At 43.8% G+C, this 19,387-nt stretch overlaps 1 protein-coding gene across 1 annotated transcript in view; it reads left to right on the forward strand.

Annotated features, from left to right (window-relative positions):
* Positions 1-1,972: 1,972 nt before the first annotated feature.
* Positions 1,973-19,387, forward strand: part of SGCD (sarcoglycan delta) — a 306,777-nt gene continuing 289,362 nt past the window's right edge. Inside the window, exon 1 of the mRNA XM_036392009.2 lies at positions 1,973-2,012. The gene's annotated coding sequence lies outside the window, so the exon portion shown is untranslated. The remainder of the gene's footprint in view (positions 2,013-19,387) is intronic.

Consider the following 19,387-nt stretch of genomic DNA (forward strand, 5'->3'; position numbering starts at 1 on the left):
CTATTTTTATTTGTCTGTGGGAAGAGACAGGACACATAAGTCTGATTTTAACAAAAATATGTTGGTCTGGATTTTTCATCACTGTGGGCTGAGGCCTTAGGGAAACATATTTTTTTTATTGCTTTTTTCCGGTAACTAAATGGAATTAGCATTCCCTGCCATTGCTGGCCAACTGAATCCACTTGCAAGTCAGTGCAAGCAAAAGACAACACCAGTTATGAAGTACCAAAAAGGGAAGTACTAAAATTAAAAGAATAACAGAAAAGAAAATGAAGACCTATAGGTCAAATTTGTTGCTAGATTAACTTGATAAAATTTACAGTGCTTGATATTTGCCTGTTTTGCTGATGTGTTTTTGTTTTCTTTTGATCTGTGAGATTTCTTCAGTATTTTTTTTTAATGTGGAGATAAGATGAACTTTTTTTTTTTTTGCATATAATGTAGAACAGGAATTTTTCATATAATGTACAACAGGTGGAAGGAGTGCATGTGTAGAGGCTCTGGTGTAGGGTTATATGGTGGAGCCCCTGTTCTTTAGCTGGGAAATGATTTTACAGACCTTTGATGAACCAAACCTGGCACTTCATTGGAATTTTAAGGGAAGGGAAGGTTCCAGGCCCATAAGGGAAGGAACAGCAGCAAGTGGACATGTGATGTAAAGCTCTCCTTGAACACAAGTTCAACCTGTCCTAGCAACCACTAGTCAGTCAGTAGCTGCTGAGCTTATTGCAAATTCTACCTTGATACTGAGCTCCAGAGTAAAACGTGGAAGGAAAGCACTCATTGCCATCTGCTACATCCAAAGCATTTGCATATGGTTGCAAAACAACCAACTTTTTGGAGTACAAAAAAACCCTATTTCCACTGATTCCCTCTCCAACACATGGAGCTCCAAGGGAAAAGGAGCTGTGTTGCTGCTGGGGCCTTTGTACCACTCTGGGTGGCCGAGCCCCTGCTGCCACTTGGCTGCTGGGCACAGTCTGCTTTGCTGAAAGGCTTTGGCAGGGAGAGGGATGGGAAAAAAAAAAAGGAGAAGGAGGAAAAAATCAATTAAAAAAAGGAGGAATGGAGAAAGCAGTATCCGTAACAGGGCAGTGAAGCAGTTGAAGGGTCTAGAGCACAAGTCTTATGAGAAGCTGAGGGTGATAACCTGGAGAAAAGGAGGCTCACGAGAGATCTTATCTATTGCTACAACTACCTGAAAGGAGGGTAGAGCCAGATGGAGCTTTGGCCTCATCTCCCAAAGAACAAGCAGTAAGAGAAAACAGCCTCAATCTCCAACAGGGCAGGTTTGATAGAATATAAGAAAGAAATTCTTCACAGATAAGATTATCAAGCACTGGAACAGATTGCCCTGGGAAGTGGTGGGGCCAGCATCCCTGGAGGTATTTCAGTGATGTGCAGATGTGGTACAGATGTGGGACACGGCTTAGCCGTGGGGTAGGGTTGGATTTGATGGTCTTGATCGTAAAGGTCTTTTCACACCTGAACGACTCCGTGATTCTGCCAAATGCAGGGGGAAACGGGGCAGGCGGTTGGAAAAGGGAAAGGGGGCAGGAAAAAGGGAACAGGAAAAAGAGCGATGGGAAAATGGGAGGGAATGGCGAGAAGGGGAGAAATGAGGAGGGAAGAACAGTGGGGTGAAAAGGGAAAAAAAGCCGAAAAGTGGGGTGAGAGGAAAAAGGAATAGAAGGCGAGGGGAGGGGGGAACGAGGAAGAAAAAGAGGAGATTGAGGAGGCAGCGGCGCTCCGCCGCGCGGGGCCGGTGCCGCGGGTGCGGCGGGCGGAGGCGCGGCCGGCCGGGCCGGGCCGGGGCGGGCGCAGCGGGGCCGGGCCCGCCTCTCCGCGCCCCCTCGCGGGCCGGGGCGCCGCGGCCGCGTGTCGGGGGCGGCGCGGCTGCTGCGCCGCGGCTCGAGCAGCGCCGCGCCCCCGCTGCCGGAGCAGCCGCTCCGCCGCCGGCCCCGCGCTCCGCCGGCATGATCTCCTGAGGGGCCGAGCCCGCCCCCGGCCCGGTGAGTGCCGCCGCGGGCCGGGCCCGCGCTCCGACTTGGCGGAGTTTCGGGCTCTGGCCGGCGCTGCCCTTCGCGGGGGGACACGGCCCTTGGGGTGCTCCCCGCGCCCCGGCGAGTCGCGGTTTCCCCGCGCCTCCTTCCTTCACATCGCTCCCTCGCATCCCTCCCTTCAGATCGCTCCCACTCATCTCCCCCTCGCTTCCCTCCCTCGCATCCCTCCCTCGCAGCGCGGTGGCTCCGCGTTGGCATTCCCGGAGGGAAAAGTGTCTCTTGGCAGCGGGCGGACGCTGCCCGGCCCTCTGCAAGGCTCGGCCGAGCTTTGCGGGGGATGCTCGGTGTCGGAGCGGGGCGAGGCTCCCGTGGGGAAGCGACTCTGCAAGTGACCCTCGGGCTGGGGCTGCCGGGCTGAGTGTTCACAGCGGGCATGTGGGGGGAGCTGCGGAGAGCGCCTTCGGCACCTGCGAGCAGCAGGTGAAAGAAAACGGGCTCAGCTCGGGCTGGATCGGGGAAAAGCGCCGGGAGCCGCGGGGGATGCGGCGCTAACAGGTGCGGTGGTCGTGGCTGCTTTGGTGCCGGTCGGGTTTTCCGCACCCCGGGCGGGTCTCGGGAGCCGCTGCCGGGGGTCGGAGCCGCGGGCGGGTCCCGGCAGGCGCCCCGGAGGCGCGGGGCTGAGCGCGGTGCGGTGGGAGGTGCGAGGTGATGCTCACAGGTGAGACCGGAGCTCCAGTGCTTCCCGCGTGGATCGGTGTGTTGCCCCCGTTGGGAAAATGTATCCGGTAATGCAAACTTTCAGAGAAAAGTAAGGGGTTTTCAATGAGAAGCTCGTTTCGCCGGGTTTTGCGGAATTTCTCAGGGTTGTTGGTTGTTGATGATGCACTTTGTTTTCTGGTGGTCTTAAGGAGTAGCTGACATAGAAGATGCCTTTTGGTCTGCGGTATTAAGAATGTTTGTTGAAGTGTCTTTGCTTTAGCGTTTGTGAATTTCATGTAAAATATGCAATAGGAAAAGAAAAAAGTCTAGTATATATCAGACTATGAAAAGGTATAAAGCCCATGGAGCTAAGTGCTTCCTGTTAAGTCAACTTTTAAAACAGCTTCTCCCTGGGCAGTAATTCACATCTTTCAAGGGGAGAAAGGATGGGTGCAATTGAATTGTTCAAATTAAGTCAAAATGAATTGCTTAATATTCAGAGGAGTTGATGAATGAACCATTAAATCAACACTTGCATAGCGTTTCATTGAAAAGAAAAATGAACAACTCTCCATTGTGTGCTGGGCAGAACAGGTCAGCCAGTGACGTTGCTACATCAGCGTGCTGAACTGAGTCCTCCTCCTGCCAACAGATGTGTTTGCTGGGTGACATTCCTTAGGCATGGGAACGAGCTCCCGTGCCCTGTGTGATGAGGATTAGCATCTGCTGTAAATGACTGTAATCGTCCCAGCTTCATCTCAAAGGAGAGAAATCTTGGTTAGGTTTCATTTGGCATAAATTAACATAATTTTATTGACTCATGTTGATGTATGTCTGTTGAGAATCCACTCCTGTATTTCAAGCTATGTTTTTTGTTTTGTTCCTCCCCCAAGGAAAGGCTATATTTTTGAATGCCAGTTTGAGGAAGAAATTATACTGATAAATGGAAAAATAAGGGTCATTATTTTGAAGCAAGATTCCTTGTAGTAAAAGCTGTTTTCAGAGCATCACCTCTCAGCAATACAGAGGCTGAGCCTTGCTTCCAAACCCTTTGATTAGCGTAGGCACAACTGTTGCAATAATCCTCTTGCCACAGAAAAATTACCTTTGTCTTTGCCCCTTGGGGTCCTTGAAATCCTTGTGTTGGAATGCACTGAGGATGTTGACTGTATCCTTATTGTGCCTTCTGGAAACTTCCAACACTTTGAAGAGTCACAGACAGTACGCCCCTGATGTTTTTCACTTGCACCTCTTTGCTTTGCAGGTAGCTTAGAATAGCTAATTTTGCTGAAAGCTTTTAAAACTGAAGAAGTGACAGCTCTTCTGGTTTGTGCATGTAAACTGAGTATTGCAAAGGGGAAATTATGGAGGTGAGTTTTTTGGTTTGTGGTGGGGGCTTTTTTGTGTGGGTTTTTTTTTCTTTTTCTTTCTTTAAGGCTCAGAGAAACAGATAATCCAGGCTCCAGCTGAAGGTGGGATTGTGAATTGATTTAGGACTTGGGAAAGCTCCCTGCCTACAGGTCAGTTTGACCAAGAGAGAGAGCTGGTGTGCAGCCCTTCAGAGAGGAAGGGGAATTTATCCAGGTGTTTATAATTACATAGAAGAGTGTTATGTAATGTGGTCTGCTGCTCTTTATTTTGGGTGATGTGCATGGACCCAGCAGTCCTGCACAGGTCTTTGGGTGATGGGTTATTAGCAGGGTGCAGTAGGAGTTGCTTGGATGTATGGGGAGGTTTTGTGAGGAAGCAGATGGACAATTGTGTGTTTTCCTCATGGGAGAGGAGGTTCTGGATCTGGAAGTGCCTTTAGGTAGTGCCTGATGGTGGTGTGCATTTCTCAGATGTTTTGCTATTCTTAAAGGCCAGGGTAGCTGCAGGTATTTTTGTGCACCAGCAGTGTCTGGTTTACAGTAGTTTTTATTTGCTTCTAATCGTCCTTAGAAATAAAAGAAGTAAAAAAGTTTTTTCTGAAAACCTATTGTGCCCTGTAAGGATATCCTGCTGTTTCTGTTTCTTTGCTTATTATTCTTCTCTGAAATCATAATGCATTTCTTTAGTTCTTTTGATAAAGACTTTAACTCAAGCTTACTGGAAAATAGTCACTCTATACTGAGAGAGTTCTGGCATCTTATTGACTTATTTTGGGAATACTGGAGAAAAATATACAAGATTCACTTTCATTGATTAAATCCTCCAGGGCAATCTTCTAACACTGCAGTTCTCTGGGTGAAAAATTAACTTTCTTCATTGTCTGCTCCCGCTTTTATTTCATTTGTGTGAATCCCAGGCTCTGTTACCAGTTTACATCAGTCCCTTAGGTGTGCTTGGAGTGGAAAGTATCTCAGTGTGAAAGCTCACACGCACTGCTGCTCTCTGAGCCCATTTGTCTCTGGCCACCACCAGATGCCTCAACCCTGTTGGCCCTACAACAGTCCCAGAGGATTTGCACCAGCCCATGGCTCTTTTCACCTGTGAAATGTTTCCTGAATGACGGTAAAAAAGAAGAAAAAAAAAAAAAATTAACAGCTACCTCGATACTTTTCCAGAGGTTTGGGCAAGATAGCACTTTAGGTGCAGCTTAACGACAAACTTTGATTTATGAGGTAACTGAAAATGTTTGTATTTGTTGGATGTGGAGTGAAAGCATAGGAGCTTTCTGCATTTCATCTGCAGCTTTTCTAGCACATTGTGCAGCTAACAACTTGTCTCTCATTGATTTTAGTAACAGATTCCTGCTGAATATGCCTGGAGTAGTTTGAAAACATACTAACTTTTTGGGGGGCAGTAGGTTACTAAAGACCATAAAGAACTTTGCAATGTCTGCTTAGATAACCTTGAAAAATTTAAGGTTTTAGCTGCTCTTTACATTCTCCCCCTGGCTGGGTTTAAGATGGATCCTATGGGAAGGCTGCTGTGTTTTTCTTTTTAGGGGGAAATGGTTAAAAGAAACAAAAGTATGCTTTCCCCACCCCGTGATCAAGGGCTGCTATGACCCCTGTACCTGTGTGTTTTCCCTGTGCATTCTTTGCCTTCTTCCTCTCTACCTCCATCAGCTGCTCTCAGTAACAAGTCACGTCAGGTGAGCTGGATCTGACTTGTTTGGAAACAGTTCAAAAGGATCCCATTGACATTACCAGGCAATGGGTCACGCTTGAAATCTTGCCATGCTGGTGTTAAGCCTTTTCTTTTTTTCTTTTCTTCACTTGCACCTTGATTTCTGACATATTTTTAGCTGCTGTGAATTTGGATAGAGCTAGTGAAAAGGGATTTGCTATTGGGTTGTTTTTCTTTTTGTGTCTTTGAGAAATAGGGGATTTTATTTTTCACTAAAGATGGAGCCCTAGGGTGATTGTTTTTCTGCTTAGCAAGGAAGGGTGGTGGTTCCTCATGGAGGTGAAAACTTTGTAAAATCTCAGGATTTCCACTGAGTTTAACCCTAGAATTTGATATGGATATTAGAGCTCTGCTATTTTTATTTTTTTGAGCTAATGATACTTTTAAGATTGTGGTGCTGCACAGAAAACTCCATGAATCTAATGCACTGCAAAGTGGTAAGCTTGGTAGTGTTGGGTTATGGGAATACACCTATTATTTCCCCTCCTGGTGCCATAGGGTTTGTCAGGTGGGGTGCTGGAGAATTACCATAAGTGCAGAAGAGCAGTGCTGGGACCACATCCAGGGATGTGCTGCCCACTGTTGGGATGAGCCAAGATTTGCTGTGACCTCCTCAGGAGATGAAATCCTGCTGTAGTGGCTTCACCTGCTCTTTGCATGGAAGCCATGTGAGCAGTTAGCCTCATTTCTTCTTTGGCAGTGTGGCAGCAAGGGGAAATAATTTAATTAAAAGCTTCCTGCCTTCTCCAGGGGTTTTCCTGGTGGGTCAGCAGCTGAGGTTCTGCTTTCACCAGCCTGGAGGTGTTGGCAGCCCCAGCCAGGCTCAGTTCACATCTCTGTAGGCAAGGAGGGAGCAGGAGGCTGAACACTTCTCTCTGAGGCTGAGCACATCTCTCTGCCCATTTCTTGCTTTTTTTTTTTTCTGCTGTGAGCCTGAGAAATAAAGTTTGTTCCCGTGTAATCCTGACACGACTGAAGAACCTCTTGCTGCAGGCAGCTCTGTCACTCTCTGTAGTGCTTGGATTGCTCAGCAGAGGGAGAAGAGACCATAATGCTGAAGGCACCCAGCAACAGCCAGAGCCACATTTCTCTGACAGACAGCAGGGAGAAGAGTCCCAAATCCTCCCTCCCCGCTTGATTTTTTTTTCCCCCTCTTCTCTTCGTGTTTTGAAGCTCAGAGCTAAGCTGTGATTTTTCACCTCTTAATCAAAAGTAGCTGCCTCAATGTGTAGGTTAATGGAGTATTTCAGATGGCAGAGTGGGTGACTGTGATAGAAAAGATGAGTCCAAATCCAAGAAGCAGCATGCTTGAAAAAAATCTCATACATCCAAGCACTTCCTAAATATTCAGGAGCTTTCCTAAATACTTACGAAGAAATGTTGGAATTGACCTTTAGTGACTGAAGCTTTACAACACATCCAGAGATAAACAAAACAAACCCAAACCAACCCCTTTGAATTAGTTGCAATTCAAGCAGCCAGTAAAGCCCATGACTCATCTCCAGGTCAGATTTTTAACTGTCGTAAATCAGTGCAGCTCCATTACTTTCCCAGGCACTGTGCCAGGGCTGCCACTGGCTGGAGGGCTGGCCTGCTATTTTTGGGGGGGTATGAAGTTTGAACAGAAGATTGTGAGATTATGACAAAGTTGTGGAGTTTTGTTTGGGGTTTTTGTTTGTATGTTTGTCTGGGGTTTTTGTGTGTTTGTTTGGGTTTTTGTTTGTTTGGGGTTTTTGTGGATGGGAAAGATACTTGTTTAAAGAACAAAACCTGTCCTCAGGCTAATCGACAGCATTGCTCAGTAGAGATTTGCTCCCCTGCAGCATATTGTGAGGAGATCCAGGAGAATTAGACATTTGTTTTTTTTTGTCAGAGATGTCGGTTTAATGTGATAAGAAAACAGCTGCCAGATAAAAGCAAGATGCTAAGCATGAAATGGAACAAAACCACTGGGAAGTTCCTGCAATTTGATTGAACAAATCAGTGTTGTGGAGACCTGGCTTGTTCCCTGTTGAGGGTGATGTGGTCAGCTTTGGGGCTGTGCTCTTCAGAGCAGAGTGTTAGTGCTCGTGCAGTGCTGAAATTAATGAGGTGCCATTTACTGAGGGCTCGAGGAGCTGGAGCAGATGAAGCTGCTGGCCCTGGTAGAGGCAGCTGCAGTGGAGCAGCCTCCAAACTTTCCCCTGCACAATCAAAGGGCATGACCTGACTGCACTGGGCACTTCCTAAATAAATGTGCTCTCTTAAAGCATGAGCCAGGAGCCCACAGGGGGTGAGGATAAGGGTCTTAGCTCTCTCTTAGACAGGGAAATGTGCCTAGCAGGCAAATGTGGAATGTGCTGGTAGGAAAGCAGAAGGAGCATTGTTGAGAGGTGCTGGTCACCCAGGGAGGACCAGCTGATGAAGGCTTCTCCATCCTCTGCACTGGAAATAAAACCAAGGCCAGAACTCTCCGTGTTCTTCCCTTCCCTGCAAACCAGTTATGAACATGGGTCTGTGTTCCATCCCTGATCCCAGCCCTACCTGCATGGGCTCTGCTCTGGGCAGGCAGAGGGTGACCAGGTGGAGCTGATGCTGTTTAGCAGCCCAAGAAACACCTCTCTCCACAGGAGAGTTTGTCTCTGCTGGATAATGAGCTCTGCTTCACTTGGGACTGAGTTGCTGCAGTGGGGATCAGAGAGAAGCACAAATGAGGATGCAGCACTGGGCACTTGCTCCAGCCTCTTTTCTCCATAGCAAACAGCTAATTAACTGGGAGCTGCTGGGCTGCTGCTGGCCTGGCTTCCTGGGGAAGGATCTTGTGCAGTTTGTCTTGCTCCAGTAAGTTTCTGAAGTCTTTCAAAACTGTGCATTGCAGCAACACCTCAGTTTTTATTCTGACTTTTAGGCTTTTGCAGCTGTGACATCTGATAGTGGAGCTGGGCAGTGAAGCTTCAGCTGAAGGGAGAGTGGTTCTGGTACAGAATGCATAGCCATGGGTTGGGGTTTGAGAGCCTTTCTATGATTTACAAAATAACCTGCCAGTGTCTCTGTTTATATTTGAAGTACAAAACCCTTTATGCAGAAACCATAAACGTTTTTTTAGGTGGCAGCGTGGGCAGCCTCGCTCCTCTTGCAACTTACTTTATGGCTATAAATGGGATGTAAGTGGATTTTCTGCCATGTACTGTCTGTCTGAAGGAGGATAAAATCCACTGTTGTTACTGTTATGCTCAGGTAAAACAGAACCGTGAATTTTAGCAGTTTTACCTAATGAAGTTCACAGATACTGCAACTTCAAAATTTTATTTTTAGTATACATGACTTCTTGAAGAAGTAAAGCCAAAATATTCTTTAAATCAAGAATTTTCCTTACTTAACCTGACTGCACTACAGAAGAATCATAGCCCTCAGAGGGTACAGCTCAGTTTTCTGCTTCCATGTTGCTCCTGAAGAGCTGAATTATTTTGCAGGTTTTTTTCACAGAGCTTGCACTAGTGGTTTGCAGGAAATCATTAGCTGTATTACTGTTTCAGTATGGACACTGGGAAATCCACTTTTATCTCTTTCTGCTTACCAGTGTGCTGCAAAAGGCTTGCCTTGCATGTACTGAAAACATGATTAATTTGGGGGGGTAATGATGAAACTGCAGTGCTTTGATAGGTTGATTATTTTATGCTCTGCCAGAAATGGATACTTAAAAGAAGATAGTAGATCTGAACAAGATATTCAAGAGCCAGTTACTGGTTTGAGTTAGCTAATAGGGAATAGGCCAATCCTACTGCCACTGGTGTCAGTGAAAATAGAGAGTGAAGTCAGGCATGCAATAATTAATTACCTACAGATGATGGTTTTTGAAGTTGTGAATAAAAGATTTGAAGTGTTGGTTGAATTGTCTGAAAACTAAATCTGCTAGATATTTTTCTCTTTTTTCTCCCCTTTTCTTTGTTCCCCTTCTTTCTGTCTGACTTCTGCTGAAGAACAGGTACTTCTGAATTCCTCTGCCCAGGCTGGTGGATCTGGCAGGTGCAGCTTTCATGCAGGCTGATGTTATACACCATTGCATGTTTAATTTCTCTATTTGAAAGTAATCTTGAAGGTGGGTATTTTATTGGTTTAGGGGAAAAGCACCTGCACACTGATTCCTGAGTGTTACAGTAATGAACTTTTCTGGAAACAGGTATTTCCTGAAAGAGCTTTGTGAAGTCAGAGGTGAATGATTTTAAGTATCATGTTTAACAGTTATCTTATTACTGGCATGGAGGATATTATAGTTATTATCATTGAGTCAGATACTGAAAAATGGTGCACTTAAATGTCTCCATTGTTCTTCTTTTCAACAGCAGTGTTAGGAACTGCCTTCACTGAAAGGTTGGAGGGGGATAGTGCCTCTGAGGCTGAACTGGTGTTTGTGGGAATAGTTGAATCCTGTGAAAAATAATACAAAGCATGGAAGCTTTGCAAACAGCAGAAGTGTTTCTTTCATGCTTTTGTGAATTAGTAGTTTCTATGTAGGAATTTTCTCAGCATCAATGTCCAGCAAGCCAGGATTTTTGTCATTCATTGTATTTTTGGCTCATAGCTCTTAATGCCTCTTCCTCTCTGTGGGGAGATTAAAGAACTAAGTAAAAATGATTCTGCAAATTTTACATCCTGGGCAGTTGATGGTTACTCCTGAGCATGGTGTGACTTTTAGGGATAGGGTCAAGGTATGAATGTGTTGCTGATGTAACAGAGCAGCTGCCTCACATGGCTGGCTCCATCCTTGCCTATTGTTTGTCCAGGAAAATAAGATTTGATTTTTAGGTGGGAAAAGGCTGTTTTATAATTAATGGAACAAAACCCCTTGGTCTTTGTGTGCTAAGCAAGAATGTTCTGGCAGGGATCAAAATACTTCTTTTTTGGTCCTTCTGTTTTCCTTCACTTATGGGAAGCTTCTGATCTGCTTGAATTTGACTTTTCATCTAGTTTGGACCTGAATCTTTGGGTTACAACACCATAAATTGTCTAATGGACCTGGGGTGCTCCAACCCAACCTGAGCCTATTATCTGGTATTTTAGGTGTTCAGTGCTGTGCTTCTGAATACTCTTTATACACAAAAGTTGTTTTTTCCCTCAGCTTGTGAAGGCAAAAAACAGAATGTGCAGGTTTTCATATGGAAATAGAAAATACAGTGTTCAGCTAGCTTGAGCCTGAGATTTTTGGGACAGGAGATGGCTCTGGAAGGTGTTTTTTCTTCTCTAACTTATGAAGCAATTTGAGTCTAATCTACTCCATAATTTCAAGCCTTGTATGATATTTCCCATTTGTTACTCTAATAAGACCAAAGGTAAAATTTTATAGCACATTGTGAGCTGAATGGTCAACGTCTTATTAAATATCTTTGCTTCCAGGGCAGGTGGAAATGAGAGAAGTCTCTGGCAGATCACAGCCCAATTAATACAATTTATCTAAACATGCCCTGGCTTATCCTACTTACACTTCACAGGGAAGTAGAAATTGTGCTCTCTGTGTGTTCAACCTCAGAGGAAAATAAGAGCAATGCAGGTGGTCAGACAAAAGGTTCATGTAGCCCAGCATCCTGTGTGTGCTATGGATCACACCTGGGTGGGTTGGCTCTTCTTCAGGCTGTAGAGTCCCAATGTTCTCCTACTTCTGATGGATTCTTAGCAAAGTGAAGCTTTTCACTGTTCAGAAGTAATTTTGGTCTTCTGATCCATCACATCATATGATGTCTTCTTATGTTTTCTTTTAAAGATGACATAAGCAGAAATAGATGCATTTTTAAAATGCAGATAAATCATGAGTTTCTGACATGGTATTTTGTATTTCAGCCTTGATACCTTTCCCTAGAAGTTCCAAAATTATTTGCTTATTATTTTTGGGTTGCTGCTGAGCTGATGTTTCCAGAAAGTTGTCTGTAGTGACTACATCTCTTTTCTGCATTAGAACAGCTAATTCAGAGCCTGTCAGTCTATGTGGACAGTAATATCCCTTTATTTCAGTGCAATATTTTGCATTTATTACCATTTAATTTATGCTGTCATTTTGCTGTCCAATCACAGTGTCTTGAGACTCTTCTGCAGGTTTCATGTCAGTTGTAATTTTACCTACTCCTAATTGTTCTGTCTCTTCAGTATAGTTTGGCATTTCATTGCTTCCCTGTCCCTTTCTCAGACCAGTAACAGGTATTTGAACCAGTACAGGTCTTAGCAGAGATGCTGAGGTGATGCGTTATTTCTTATTTCCAAATCATGTTTTATTTCCTTTATTTCCTTTTTTTGTTTCCTTCCAGTTGATGATCCATAAGATGCCCTTGTTTTCTCTCCCACCATAGCCTACCTTTTTAAAGGCTTTTCTTAAGATTCCTTGAGACTGTTTGCTGAAGGGTTTAGGAAAAGCCCTGTGTACTGCATCATCCACCTGCATGTCCCTGCAGACCATGTCCCTTGTTAACTCCTTCAGGGAATTCTAACAGATTGTTGTGCATGACTGCCCTCTGCAAAATATCTGGCTCCTTCTAGGTATATCATGCACCCACTTGTTCAATTCTTTATTATATTTTCTATCAACTCTTCTTGTATTGAAGTTAAACTCAGTGGTCTGTATCTTTGAACATTTGGTTTTTTTAATGAAATGTTCAACTGTGGGAAGACAAAGAAGTGGAGTATGTTTTTTGTGTGAGATTTTGTGGATATTGTGGTTTTTTTCGAGGCTTTGTCCCACTCTGAACTGTAAGGTTACAGCTTTGTTCAGAGCTGTGGGGTCAGGATCAGAAATCATGGAAACAAGGCATGGGCATCACTGCCACATCCCCACAGTGTTATCATGTTACACTGTGTGACACTGCCAGATTTCACCATGGAAATTTTCAAAGCGGCGCCCTGGGGTTTACAAGATCGACTTTATCAATGGTAATAAGCTTTAATCTATTTATTGCAAGGAATAAATCAAACACTAGAACTAATGTGGACTGAAACCAAATGTTGTATTACAGTTTTAAGCCTTTCTTGTATATACAATTATCAAGACATAGGGCTTTGTGCCCACAAAAGGAACTTTAATTTCAAATTTTAAAGGTTCCAGAAATAAATTTACAAGTTGGGAAGATACTTTTGTTTTACTCTCTGTTCATTGCTCTACAAAACCCTAACAGAATGCCATTGCTGCAGGCTTCTGACGCCAGCATTTGTCACTAGCCTTGGATTGTGACTCTGTTTTATAGAAAATTTAATGCTAGAAGCTTATCTGTATTCTCAGCAGGAGAATCTGCAATATATATATGAAATCTTGTAATGAAAAGCCATAGGAGAAAGCTGCAGCCCTTGTAAATAGTCACCTCAAGAAGGGCTGGCTGGCATTCCAGGATCTATTTTGTTTTGCACTGGGGCTCTCTCCTGAAGCACCAGCTTGGGGTGGGTACCTGTGACCTCGTGTCCCAGGGCTAAGGGAGCTGCCAGTCCTCTCCACTGTGGCAGGAGAAAGTTTAGTGAGTAAATGCTCTCATCTTCACCAAAGGCTGGGGCAGCCTTGTCCATGGGTTACAGGACTGTCAGGTGTAGATCAACACAGGCTCCAGATTTTGTCTCATCAAGAATCTTCTCTCTGGTCCACTGTGGTGACCTTGCACCTAAAAGGGTCATTTGTTGTAGATGAATGTACTGGCTCTTAAAGAAAAAACCTGGGCTACCTGTTTTGTGAGTGAGCAGATTTTGAGGCTCCTGTAATAGCATCTGCCTTGGCATGTGTATGGGATGTAAGCTGCTTTTTAAAGGTGCTGCATGAATATTCACTGTGTGTCAGGTGCTGGAAGGTGCCTTCGATCACATCTGATCTCGCTGGGTTTCATTGCTCTTGTATAAATAAAAAATCGTTGCCTCAGGTTTTTTACACAGCAGGGCTGATATTGGCAGTGGTACCTTGTTAAAATGAAGGAGTGTCTGTCTCATTACAGATAATGTGAGCCCAACCTGCATTTTCTGCTTTGTGACAATATACTGCACCAGATGAAAGTTCAGTGAGAGTTATGTGCAAGTTCAGAACTTTATTACTGTTTCTCAAGAAACTGAGTGTGTTTGTTAGTTGGGGAGAGGTGAGAATTGGAAATTTGCTTTCTTTTTAATGGTACAGTAATAGAACAGTTGTTGCAAAGGAGAGACATGCCAAAGAACTACAAAATCTGATTGATGACTGTTTTTACAATGTGATTTGTATTAATGTTCTCCTTAAAACAAGTTCTCTGGTTTTGCTTGTGTGCATCCTGTCAGCATGAAGTTTGCTTTTTTCATGTTTATAGCAAATATGTATCTTTGTATTATTTTTAGAGGCTGAAAGATGAAGTATATGACTATAGTGTGCTGCAGGTAGTAAATGTGTAATTTATACTTGTGGATGGTTCAGGGTATTGTGTACTTTTGTAACACACCAAAAATGAGACAAAACTCTTGAGATTGTTGTCACTACAATTAAGCAAGAATTGAAAACAGTATTAGGTGTCCAAATCCCTCTAGCATTTACTGAAAGCAGCATGGCCAATAGCTGCAGACACATGCAAGTTCAGATATCTAATTTGGGAGCCTCAAGGCCACATACAGTCACCAGAGCTGCCACAGGGTGATTCAAAGCTCTGAATTTAGAGCCTGATTCTCTCCTCTTGACTATGTGAGGAATTGAGTTTCTTGACTTAATGTTTAAATTAGCTGCCTAGATTGAATTGATTCTCCACATCTCCTCTCTGCTTGCCTTTTGCTGTTTCCTGATTCCTTTCTCTTGTTTTTATTTTTTTCTTTTTTGAAAATTATCTAGTAAGTGATAATGGATATGCATAGTGGATTCAAGTGATGGAAAATATACCTAAGGAAACTGAGAGTGGAAGCACTTTCCTCTTTCTTGAAAAATTGCCTCTTGTCTCCATTTTGAGACAAGAGGTAGGTCTGGTAGGTCTGGCTTTGCTTTTTCAGACACTGGAGCTCTGCTAGATGAGGGAGCCCTGTCACAGGAGATGAACTTTCCATGTGCAGGAATTACCTAGCTGTAATTAGGTTCCTTCACCTTTTCACTCATAAATTAAATATCCTTACTTCCTTTATTCTCAGGCATTTCATTCTCATTAATAAGCAAGTATGGTGGTACTATTAAGCTGCTCCAGCCTCAGTGTATTTTTATGAGCATTGTGCCAGCACTCTGCACTAGTGGTGTATGTAGATAATGTGGGAGAGATGGGGAAGCTTTTGGTGTGGGGACACTGCAGAACTCCTTGTATTGTTATGGTCTGAGAGGGGTTGGGGGTCAGTGGGCATCAGTGTTGATTGTGCATTGAAGAGAAGTCCCCAGTGCAGTGGGGTCAGTGATTGCAAGAAGCCCCAAAACAGAGCACTTGCCACAGGGCAAGCAGCTGGAGGGAGGAAGGATGGGTTTCCATCACAGGAGTTTCCTCTTAGTTTTTGTCTTTTTTGTCTTGCTGGTGGCATTTGAGACACTTCCTAGAGAGAAGAAAGATATGGTTGGTTGTTTTTGGTTTTTTTTTTTTTGTTTTGGGTTTTGTTTTGGTTTTTTTTGCAGGCTTTTTTTGTCCTTCCACAAAAGCCAGGGTTGTTTTTGCTGTTTATAACTGAGATTTAGTAATGCTGTTGTTTCTGGCTTGCCAGCTGGAGAGACCCAGGAGGGAGTAGCTCCTCTGCCCCAGCCTACCTCTGCAGCCTGGGCTCTTTTCCCAGGGCAGGAGCACATTTCTGGTTATCCCATTCTCAGATAGCAGCTGAGCTTTTCTTCTGTTTGCAAAGACAAGAGTTCCTTTTGTGTCACACTCATTTATTTTGAGTTGAGATAGTGAAATCCCAATCTTCTTTTGTGTTTCCATCGGTCTGGATGACAGAGCCGTCGTGTTCAGGGGAAGGAGGCTCAGATAAAGCAGCTCTGGGTTCCTGTGCCTGAATTTCCCCCTGCACAGGGCTCTGTCCTCTGCAGTGGAGACACAAGTGTATAAGGAGGCAAAATCAAGATTCCTGAGCAGGCTACAAACTGAGCAAGCTATTTCTCAGTTTCCTGCCTTTTTTTTTCCCTCCCCAAGGGGTACAAAGGTGTGGAACAACCCATGTGAAAGCTTGTGTGCATTTCCATTAAAATCAGATAAAAACAGAAGTGAAAGTTAAAATGCAGTTTTGTAGCAAAGCTGAGAGAATAACAGTACTGTCATTAGGGTCACAGAAAAGTCAGCACACCAAAAATATTAGAATATCAAATCAATGAAAGTTATGCAGAAGATGACCAGTTTATCCTCTGGTTCATTTCCTGTTTGCATCCTGGCTGATGCAATTTTCAGGAGTTTATTTTAGCTATTTGCATGTGTTTTAATTTTAACTGATTTAGGCTAGAAATAACTCTGCATTCCTTTCAAGAAGTTTTTGCTAAGCATGCCTGGTGTTTAGTGAATAATAATGATCAATAACATAAAATTAAATCCAAGAGTTGTCTGTTCCTTTGTCTAATTAACCCTGAGAATCATCTCCCTGTGTTACAGCCCTCTCAAGCAGGCTGAGTGAGGTGCACAGGTAGCTTTAGTAATAACATGGCACAAGCAGCTTAGGACATGTTTTGATGGCTCTTTAGTATTTTGGATCAGTAATACTTTTTTGGCAGCATCGAATGTGGGGAATGCATAATCTCTCTGAGCAGCCAATTAAAATGACTTGGATGGCAAGTACCTCTCCTTTTTCCTCTTGTGTGTGGCTGTACCCTTCCCATCAAAGAAGTTGTATCTTAATTGGTAATCCCCCTGCATCTGCTCACTCTGTCACCCCCCTGCAGAGAGGCACGGTGCTTAATTAAAAGGGAGTTTGTGTTTGTTTATCTCTGGAATTTCACTTGTGCTTTTGTAGAGGTTTCAAAGGTAGATGCATTTATAGAGACCTTGCTAAGTAATTAATCCTGTAATGTTATTACTAAAAAAAAGTTAAAAAGGAGAAAAAAAAAAAAAAGCTGAGTTCACAGGAGATGGGAACAAGCCACAAAGTTGCCAAATTTGGTATGGGTGTTGGAAGGGGATCCACCAGAGGAGCCAGTCCTCCTGTGAGGGTGCTATAACCACCATGAAATGTGGTGGTTTTGCTGCGCCATTTCTCCACTGTGCTTCTCCTTGTGAAGGAGTGGCTGTTTCTGGAAGTGGCAAGGTAAATCTGCCATCAGAGAAACTTTAACTTGTGGCTACTCAAATGAGCTTGCCATGGGGGAATGTGGTATAATAATGAAAAATACTGAAATCAGCAACTCATTTCTGCTAAACGGATGGTTTTATAACTCTATCTCAGGCCTTTGGAGTTGTGTCTGATCTTTAACTCTCTGAATTACTTGCACAGGACTGCCTACTTTTGTCATCAAGGTTTTTGTTGAAATCACCGCTGAAGTGCAGTGGGATCCCCTGAGAGAAATGTGAAGTTCTTCACTTGGCTTCAGATACCAGTGGTCTGGAAAATACTGCTTTTCATTTCAAGAGAAAATGAGCTGGATGAGGTTCTTGGGAGCAGCATTTTTCCAATGCCATGGCATTTTTGCCACCTCATATCCTCTCTCTTGTTCTGCCCAAAGGAAGGCACATTGCCAGGGATCCACTGGCTGGGCTTTGGGAGCTGCTTGGAGAGCCAGTCATCCTGCCAGGCTCTTGCTAGGGCTGCACTGACCTTGGGCTGGGAAAGCTGCTCTGTACCCACCTCTTGCCCATTTCTTCTCATGGCTGAGCTTCTGCCATGCCAGACAGTCTGTGGCTTCAGCCCTCTGTGAAGCTGAGGGGTCTTAGTATTTCACACCACTTGGGTTTAGAAAAGATGCTTAAAATCATAGAATAAAATATATCATCATTCTGAATTGGGTTTCTTCCTCTCTCTTTCTTCCCCTGCCAGTTGCTTGTTTGCCAAGGCTGAAGTAAAGGCAGTGGTGGCACAGTTGTGGCTGGTAGCAGTGGCACATACATATTCCATAGACTCATAAGGGACAGGGTTGGAGTTTATCTTGCGTGAAGCAATGCTGACATCTCATGATTGGAACCATGCTACATAGATGGGCAAGGAGGAGCTGTGCAGAACTGTGACTGCTCTGGCATGGTTTGAAATGTGTGCAGAGTTGGAAATGCCATTTGAATAGAAAGCTGCTGAGTGTTTGGGATTGACTCAGTGATGTCCTTTCACAGTGACTTTCAGAGCACTTGGCACAAAGCTGTGGTTCAGTCCCTTCTAGACTTTGGCAGTGCTGGACCACGAGCACAGCACGCTCAAGGGGACAACAACAAAAATAAATACTGAAATTGAATTTATGCTGGTGGTGTGGGCCAGAAATAAAGCTGCTGGATAGATCAGTGAGAGTTGTAGTACTTACTCTACCTCCACTGGTTCATTAAATACAATGAATCTAAGCAAAAAAGGTCACTCTCCTGCTTTCCCTTAAGTTCAGAGTGATCTTGCTAAAGTGGGCCTGTATTGAGCTCTCTGGTGTGTGGTAGGAGCAGGGATTGGAGCATGAAGTAGAAAGTATTTAGATATGATGTACTGTAAGCTGTGTTTCTGCTCCCCTGAGCCAGAGAATTTAACTGCATGTCTAATGTAGTTAGTGCAGAGGCAAATCAGTCCCTTGCTGTGCTCACTTGGGTGGGGGAGGAGGAAGTCAAAAATCACAACATGAATTGCCTGAAATTTTGGTGGTATTTTCAGTTTTGTTTGTTTGATTCCTAGGAACTGGGAGGAGAGGGTGTAAAGAGAAGCTCTTCTGGAGTGGAAGTGCTATAAAAGGAATAGGAAACCATTGAACAAATGGATTTTTTGTTTGCTTTATGCACTCTGCTTTTCAGTTCCATTAGGACACATTAGACTCATGAAGGTGACCAGCGAAATTGTCTTGACAAAGATTTCTGCAAGGAGATAAAAACAAATAAGTTAGCAAAGAGTGACTGGAAAGACCTTACCAATTACCAGTTCTTCAACCTCCTTTCTTAATTTTCTTGTGAGCTAATATGATAGGAGGAGGAGGAACACACCTTCATCAGAATGCTGCACAGGAGAACGGGGTTGCTATTAAAAGCCCAATAATGACTTGTATCGGTTTATGCAGATTTGCTCTGCTGGGTTACTCTGTGCCTGGCACTTGGCAAAGCACAGATAACATTTAAATCAGGCAGTAAGTGTAATTAAGTACTACCCTTCAGCGCATCTCTCCTTTTAAGACATTTTTATACACCGTGATTTAGAATATGACAATTGGGTGAGATTAAAGCAGCAAATTGTGCCTATAAAACAAGCCCTGAGAATAGCAAGGGACTGTAAAATTTTATAAAGGGGAATACAGCACATGCCTCCAATCCGATAAAACTTTTGTGAGCTGGGAGATTAACTGTGAAATACAAATAAGATGATACAGTATGCATAGCATTGAGATAGTAAATTACTTGTTATTGTAACAACTTATTCCTTCTACCCTGAAGAATTTTTTACTTAACTTTTCCAGAAAACCTCACCATGTGAATGATTCATTAACTCCTGGAGGTGTGGAGGGAAGGTAGGCAGTCAGGCAGCAGGGGTGTCCCTGTGGGGAGAGCAGTGGTGTAAAT

This window comes from Molothrus ater, chromosome 15 (genome assembly GCF_012460135.2).
Source record: "Molothrus ater isolate BHLD 08-10-18 breed brown headed cowbird chromosome 15, BPBGC_Mater_1.1, whole genome shotgun sequence".
Taxonomy (NCBI): domain Eukaryota; kingdom Metazoa; phylum Chordata; class Aves; order Passeriformes; family Icteridae; genus Molothrus; species Molothrus ater.